At 31.5% G+C, this 8,951-nt stretch overlaps 1 non-coding gene across 1 annotated transcript; it reads right to left on the bottom strand.

Moving 5' to 3' along the window:
* Positions 1-7,009: 7,009 nt before the first annotated feature.
* On the bottom strand, positions 7,010-7,081 carry Trnaa-cgc. The gene has a single exon. It is a non-coding gene; the product is annotated as a tRNA-Ala (tRNA).
* Positions 7,082-8,951: the final 1,870 nt, after the last annotated feature.

Below are 8,951 nucleotides of genomic sequence, written 5' to 3'. Positions count from 1 at the left end.
CGCGGAGCTAAAAATCCGACATCCATCCGACTACACGGACTTCCTATTATACGGTTTTTGTTCAACAGCCCATAAGTACCTTGCGCAATCTATGAGTGATTATAGGAACTTGATATCAAAAGGGTATTAATGTAAGTTTTGTTATCTTCTAGACATGCCTGATTATATAATAGTTTAATAGAACACGTTTGAGCTGACTACTGCGTCGCGCCAATTTTTGAATAAGGTTTGAAGCACGATAAAAATGGTGCGATTTGTACCAACTCTGAGTCTCTCATAGCACGGTTCCCATACTGCACTATGTAAGGTTCCATAGAACGCACTAGGAATTGAATGTTAAATACGAGCTTTTTATAGCACGGTCCCCATACTGCACGGTACGCACTTGTCGCGTAAAGCGAGGGTTTACAGTATATCATCAGTATTACATAAAATCTAAGCATTAATATTTATCAAACATAGACGGGCAAACCGTTGGGTTTTCATCTACACCACGTTGTTAAAAGGTTGTTTGGACGTATTGTTATACTATTGTGTTGGCCATGAAAACTGCAATCTTCATTTCATTGAGCTTTTGTACTGGAAGATTGCTACCCCGATAAAAGTTGAAAAAATTTACTTCTTACCTTCGAAAGATCAAATTCACACATATTATATGCATTTCAATTTTTATTTTTAAATCGTGGTGTATTTCCATTCTTCAAAATTTTGTAAGTAGGAATTTAAAATTTTTGCTTGTTGGTTTGTTCATAAAGATTTATTTATTCAAAAATATAGTACATAAGAGTACAGAGAAATACTCAGTCGATTGTGTAGAAGTTGATATAATAATAAGTAATTGGGTTTCTTAATATTCCAAATAACATTCGCCAAGATTTATTTGCAATTTATTTGTGTTTTAAAAATTTTGTATGCTCATATAATATTTACTTCGCAAAAGTTCTTGCCGCACCACTAGTCGTTATATAGTACCGGGTTATAATAGATTGATGATTAAAGCCGTATTAAATTTTCGTATGATGTTTGGATGTATAATTGTTTGCTTGACTCGCGGATGCAATAACAACCGAATGCAATAACAATAATATCAGAGAATTGCCGGAGAACAGCAATAACACAGCGAGCGAAATACTAATAATTGCAGCCAATGGTGGCAGCGGTTTGCGATATTCACTGTAGAGAATTCAGTTATACCGAAAGGGGGGCATGCTGCACTTGCTTTGATGTCATTATGAGATTCATACCCACTTATAACCCCTCGAAATATAGCACGGGAGTTTGGGGCCGGGGCACATCATAATCGCTACAGTGCTACACTGACGATGAGAGTGCTTGACGATGTTCGGATGCGGGGCGGGTATTACGACTTGCTCTCTCTCTCACTTACTACACTAAAATAGAATAAAATTATAATATTAGTGAAATTTAATTGTTACAGTTTGTGTCGCATAAATCTTTATTTTTTAACTAGTGGTGCATGGCATCGTGTCAGGCAAATTGCTGGAACTTCAAGTACTGTAATAAAATATTCGAAGAATTTTAGATACTGTAAATATAATTATTTTTATTTTAAAGACAAAATATAAGTGCTTATAAATTGGACGATGACGTTTATATGAAAAGTAAATAAACAAAACTTAATCAAGCTGTGTCAGAATAAAAGTAGGTTCTCATATTTCTAAAAATTAAATAAACTGAATTGCAAAGTTAAAATTATTTATTTTAAGTATATATGTGAGCTTTAGAAATTTTAATAGAATTAAAATCGAAATCTGAATTATTTTCAATATCTTTTTTCCTTCTCCAAAAGCAAATCGTTTCTTCACACTGCAATCAGAATCAGAATCATTACCATCTTTCAGAAGTGAGACATAGTAAAAATATAAACATATGCTGATGTGTGATCCCAGCAGTTTAGCAAGAAAGTTGTTTAATAATTTTTATGACAGAATTATTTAAAAAATCTTAATGACCTATTTTAGGAAAAAATAAACTTCATCGTTTAAATTTTCTGTACTATGATCAAAGCCAAGAACTGTAACCTTGGACGCAGTTCTTAGATTCATTTTTTAAACTTTATAAACAATTTATTTAATATCTTATGTAGATTGGTGACCAAACAATAAAAAAAACTTTTAAGCTGGAATGAAATGCGAAATTTAGTGAAGAAAATTATATATTTCATTTTCATATTTATTAATTAGCAAGATGATGGTTACTGGCTGCTGTATTATTAACGGGACGTATTATACACAGTTAGTTTTTACAAAAGCGCTTTTATGATTCGACGCCGCGTTTATATTAATTTGGAACAATGTACTGTGCATAATATATATCATATATCTGCACAAAAACACTCACACACACTTATATATCAGCAACTCCATGTGGGCGTTGCTCTGGATAAATAATCAAGTGTAAAAGTGATTAATATTCGAAATTTTGAAAATCATATCGCAGGTGGAAATCATATTTGAAATGATATCACATTATTATGTAAATGCGATCGCATTTGAAATGGTAGCAATTATATTATTTTATTTGTTTTATACTTCAGTTTTATATAATATCATATTCGTTGTTCATTATTTTTGGATTAGCATTAGATGAAAGAGATGTATTCATGTATATGAATAAAAGGTAGAGCGAGGCACAAAGGTCCAATTTGACCTTGAGTAATTATATTTTAAAAACCAAACCAATCAACAAACAACCAACCAAGCTACAATTCATCAAATCAAAAAGTTTGTCAACTGATTCTTTTTACACCATAGGCGGGGTAAAATCGAATGGTCAGGGGACAACCAGGTTCAATGTTTTATTTTTAATTTCAAGGGGTTTTTAGGCAATAATAGCTACATTATTGAACTAATACAAAATATGAATTTTATTATTACAATTATTACAGAGTTATTAACACTGTATATAACCTTGACCTAGTCTTTTGTTAGAAATATTCATCAGCAGAGTTGGAACTATTTATTAAATTTATCTCGTGTGAAATTGCTTTTTTAATTTAATTTACTTTTATATTTACTATTTTTTATCATTTACACCTTTGCCAGGGTAGAGGTTCAGTTGGTTCTTTTTACCACACCACATGTAAGCTTTTATAGGTGGTGGACTTTTTTATCCGCGGACTTTTAAGCTCTAGCGGTTTCTGATTTCAAGAAAAATTCTGATAATAAAAGTCGTTAAAAACCACTTTTTGTTTATACTTATTGTCTTTTATCTTATCTTTATGCCTGCCACGTCATTTGGGACGATTGTGACACTCGCTTTTTTTGGTTTGATTTGATTTTAAGACTAATCCATCGTATTTAAGGAGAGTATTACAGTATTTCTACGTAGACAAATGACCAAATTACCATTCAATTTACTTTTCTTGGTAATGGTAAATGAACAAAGTTATTGCTGATCAAAAAAAAAGTAGTATAACCGTACCCAGACTTCCTTACTTCTAATATTTTTTATTAGCGTGCTTTTTATTCACTAACAATTTATTCATTTATCAAACACAATTGAAAAGTTTAAGCCAAATTAATACAGTAGTTTTGCTACAGTAGTTATAAATATATCTTACACATATATAAAATTTAAACTCCACCTACACGGTTATTCAAATTTTGATAAATCTTTTTGGGGTTTGTTAAAAGAAATTTTGAAGATGCGATGAACTATAAAACTGTAATAATATTGTAGAAATAAATGGAAAAAATTGCAAAAATGAGAACTGCCACCTGCCACGTGTTAATTCACTTGAAATTTGAATTTAGGTTAAATTATGAACCTAGAAAATATTAGAATACAATATATTCATGATTATAAATAAGAAAAATGCAATGTCTACTTTACTACTACTGCCAAAAAGCAGCTGAGATGCGCCAGAACTTAAAATAATATAAGATACAGTCAACAGTTTACGTTTGGCAGATGAAATTATATAATACTCAGTTCATTATATTATAATTCAGTTTGACAGGTATAGAAATAGAAATGTACCTAAAAATTTTATTTAAGGGTTGTGATATATATTGAATTCAAATCCGGTCAAGATATGCCAAAATTATTATTAACATAGTGCAACTGAAGAATACTATATGTAAAAAATTTTGCACATCGTTAACTGAGTGCAACATCAAAAACAGATGTCAAGTTTTACAACAAAATTACATTATTGTTTACACAAATAATTGTACTAGTATGAATATTGATGTTAATATATAAAATATTTTTATACATATTAACAAATATGTCCAACAGGGGACACATTTCAGTTTCTAATATGCAGCTGAATTTGACAATATTTGTGTCAATAACCACAATATCAATCAGTTAGCATATTGGAAGTAAATAATATAATTGATGCTAAAGCACCTACGCCAAGTCACAAGGGCTGGCAATGAACTTTTGCGGAATTAACTTAGAAAATCCATGGTTTAGTCATGGCCAACAATATGTGGCTTGCTCGAGAGTTAGAAATAAAAACAATTTATTTATGTATATACCTACAGGTCTGACAAAGAATATTATATATCCCTTGCCATTAAAGTTTTTTTTAATTGTTTCAACAGCAATCAAAACTCTTACTTCATATGTTCTATAAGCTGTTTTGTTTAAGACTTATGAACTAAGGTATTATTATGAGAAGCAACCCATCGGTTCACCATTCTCCTATGTGTAGGGTTTATATATTAGCTCTTACGTCTAATAGTTTACATATGATTGAATGATGCAACTATGTCCACGAAAGATAATTTCCACTTGGAATTATATTGTGATCTATAACCCCAAGTGGAAATTTGACATCAAAGTTGCCTGATGTCAGTCATTAAAGTAACCGGACATTTTGAAAATAAAATTAAAATTGTAGTGTAAACTGTTTATATACAATTTTAATAAGCATATTTCGATATTTGTCTATTCAACATATGCTATATGTTGTGATGTGGATGATTTGGGTTTCACTGTATGATTGAAAATTAAGCATAGAAATGGGCATTTCTACATTTAACATGACTCACATTATTGTGCATACATTTTGGTATAGAAGTGTTAAAAGCGTTAATGATTATTGTTAACTAAATGGTAAATATCAGTATAAGATATTACAAGTAAGGTAAGGTAATTATTAGTACAAGATAACGTCTGCGCCCAATACAAGCTGACCCAACATCTGTCGGGTCAGCTAGTATATATATATATTATATATATATATATATATATTACCAAGCATGTATATTTATTATATTTGTTTATGAGGGGACCGCAACAAAAGATTTTGCACCCTCCGCATGCGGCTGCTTACATTGCAGGTGTGCGCGTTCATTCACAAAAAATGAATGATTTGTCAAATCATGTATAATAAGGTCACAAAGCATCCTCATGCGGATTATAATATTAATCATGTTTAGTTATTAGTTATTAGACACCCCTTACGGTATGAAATCTCCACCCCGGGTCATTAAGCATGCCTTATAATTGATATCAAGTGGTCTGGAATTTGAAAATTTAATATGCGTATAATTATTCATCATACTGCAATTGAATAAGTAGTAAAACTTATTTGAATGATGTTAATATAATAAAAACTAATGATTATATATAGAAAATGAAAATACAGTAATGCCTCGTTTAACAACGTTTAGCGCTGTTTCGGTTTAGCGCTCTTTTATTTCAACCCAGGTTTTGAAGGGATAAATGAGGAAGATGTCGAAGAAATAATTCAAGAAACAGCGCATTCTTTCTAATGGTGAGCTCAAGGAATTAACTGAACAAGAGGAAGACCAAAATGTTGACAGCAGTGACTCAGAGGAATAGCAAAAAGAACTTTGGATGGTGTTTGTAAAAAGGAGTTTGTTTACCGTAACTGAAATAATGAATCAATTGATCCGAATATTGACAGGAGCTCTAAAGTAAGGCGTGGTGTTAGAGATGCTCTATCCGTTTATGAAGAACTATTAACAAAACAACGCAAAAAAGTAAAACAACATTAGATGCTTTTGTCACAAAACTGCAAAACACTGAAACGCGGATGGCTAACTAAATATGACTGACTTAGATTGTTATTTGTTTTTTACATTTGTTTTGTTATTTATATTTCGTTTTTATTTCAATAAAAATTATAATATTTTAATTATCATGCAGGAAAATGTTTTGATCCAAGATTTGGCCGTTTTCTTAACTTCCTGTAGGGTAAGTTATTGTAATCGACCAAAAATCGAAATTGAAATTTTTTGCATTTATCGACGTTTTGAAGGTTTCTGAACATTTTGGCATACCTTAGAAAAAAATGGATGTGTGTGTATGTATGTATGGATACAATTTTGCGGTCACGTTTTCGGGCGCACGGATCAACCGATTTGAATGGTTCAAAAAACATTTTGATTCCCATTGGTAGGGAGATGTGCTAATTAGTTTTTGCCAAAGGCCGGTCCAGCATTTACGAAGATAAAGAGCAAAGAGTGCAGAAAATGGAAATCGAGTTTTTGAGAGAACGGAGCCTCCGATTTGAATGATCTAAACAACATTCAATTAGTAATGATTCGGAGAAGTGATTATTAGTTTTTGGCAAAGGCAGACCCAGCCATTTCGAAGATACCGAGCTAAATGTGCAAAAATGGCAGTTTTTGAGAGAACTAAGTGCCCGATTTACATGATTCAAAAAACTTTCTGCTTGTTTTAACAAAATAATTGATTTTGGAAAAAAAAATTGTTTCAAAATTTATTTTTTCAAATTTTTTTTTCAAGAGAAATTTTTTTGTATATCGAAAATAAATCAGATTTTATTTTTAATTCTGACTAAAGTTCTAATATACTTTAATCAAATAATTTCAACTTTGCAATTCAGTTTATATAATTTTTATAAATATTAGACAATGTTACAATATTTATAATAATCTATTCCTCGAACATTTCGATACGGTACGGGAAGTTCCAGCAATTTGCCTTAAGGCACGATGCCACACACCTCACTAGTTAAGATATTTAAAAGTGCATAAAAAAGTTTTGGAGGAGCTGGGATTTGAACCCAGGACTTTCCGCATGCGAAGCGGACACTCTACCCCTGAGTTACACCCCCTTTGAAATAAACCTTCATTTTTTCATTCAAATTTTTCAAAATGTGTTAAAAAATATATGTTATATGAAAACTGTTTTTCATAATCTCTCATACCAGGCACTTCTCTGTCTGACTGAGATATGAAAATAATGTATATATGTAAATAAAAAAAAAAAAAAATAAAATAAAAGACTATTTGACACATATCAAATTACATAAAACAATATTTTAAAACATTTCCAATCAAAATTAAAAAAAAAAGTACTTATTTTATCAGTATCTAATATGGCATCAAACTTAAAAGATGATAGCGTGTCCAATACAGTGATTGTGCAATCTAATCGAAAAGATGAGATGAAACTGCTACTGTGCGATCCAGGGATGGAAACATCCCTTCGGTCCAGCGAAAGGGATGATCCGCTCAAAGCAGCCGTCGTCCAGGAAAGCAGAGTATCCTGCCAACGTTGTTATCTGGACTCAAGCAGAATGGAAGCCTTATTACGAGCGGATGACCCCACGATATATGCACCCAAGACCGCTCTTGAGAAACCAAGAAAAACGGAGAAATCCAAAAGCAAGCCGGGCATAGAGGAAAAAGAACCATCTGAACCAAAGAGTATTGCACGAGTATTGCTCTCACGTAACCCTGACAAAAATTTTGTCATAAAACAAATCGCAACATTAAAAGTTATTTATATTGAAGAAAGTGAAATTTAATTTAATTTTTATTAAACAAAACAGCATGTTTTTTATTTGTTCAGCTGATTTTTCTAATTAACTTCCCGTAGGGTAAGTTTTAGTAATCGCAAAAAAATCGAAAATGAAAATTTTTGCATTTCTCGACGTTTCAAAGGCTTCTGAATATTTTGGCATACCTTAGAAAAAATGGATGTATGTGTGTGTGTGTGTGTGTGTGTGTGTGTGTGCGTGTGTGTATGTATGTGCGGATACAAATTTTCGTCGACGATTTCGGGAACACCGATCAACCGATTTGAATAATTCAAAAAACATTCGATTCGTATTGATAAGGAGACGTGCTGATTAGTTTTTGGCGAAGTCAGGTCTAGCCGTTCCGAAGATACGGGGCAAAAAGTGCCGAAAACGGTAACTCAGTTTTTAAGAGAACGGAGCGTCCGATTTTAATAATTCAAAAAACATTTTACTTGTATTGACAAGGTGAAAAACCGATCAAATTTTCATAAAGGCAGGTCTAGCGGTTTCGGAGATCTAATGAAAAAAGTAAAAAAAAATGCCATTTGGCGGTCAAAAATGATCATTAGACATATGCACATCAAATTATCAGATATTTTATAGAGATTTTAACAATAAGTATAATTTTGGTTTACATTCCTATGGGTTCCGTACCAATGTTTACGCGTTAGACGTCGACGCGGCTCTTACGCGGTTTGATATTTCGTCTTTATGCAGTTAAAGCAGTACGATTGCTTTGAAAAAAAGTTTAGATCTTTCAAAATATGTCAAAATAAGGAAAACATTTTTTTTTTAAAAAAAAAATTAAAAAAAATTTTTTTTTTCAAAAAAAAGTAATTTTTTGTCTAATTGTTTGTCAAAAATCTTATTTGTTCGAAGTAAATTTTTTTCAAAAATGTTAATCGTTTTTAAAAAAATAATTTTTGGTACGGGAAGTTCCAGCAATTTGCCTTAAGGCACGATGCCTTAATTGCCTTAAGACAGAATTCCACTTACAGCTAGTTTATATTTTATATAAGACGGTATGAGTTTCTTAGCTACTTGTAATTAGCATTTTGCCTTAAGGTTAGTTGCATAAACTACTCGACATGTGTAAATACTCGACTTAATCAACAAGAATAAGAACTAGCTATTTTGATGAAATGTTCAACTGTTTATTTCGAAAATAAAATTTTTGCTT

The sequence above is a fragment of the Ctenocephalides felis genome, unplaced genomic scaffold (assembly GCF_003426905.1).
Source record: "Ctenocephalides felis isolate EL2017-DRISC unplaced genomic scaffold, ASM342690v1 CF-g0.4_SCAFFOLD_01886, whole genome shotgun sequence".
Classification (NCBI taxonomy): Eukaryota; Metazoa; Arthropoda; class Insecta; order Siphonaptera; family Pulicidae; genus Ctenocephalides; species Ctenocephalides felis.
The sequence above is the reverse complement of the archived record's forward strand: the minus strand, read 5'-3'. Positions and strand labels throughout refer to the sequence as shown.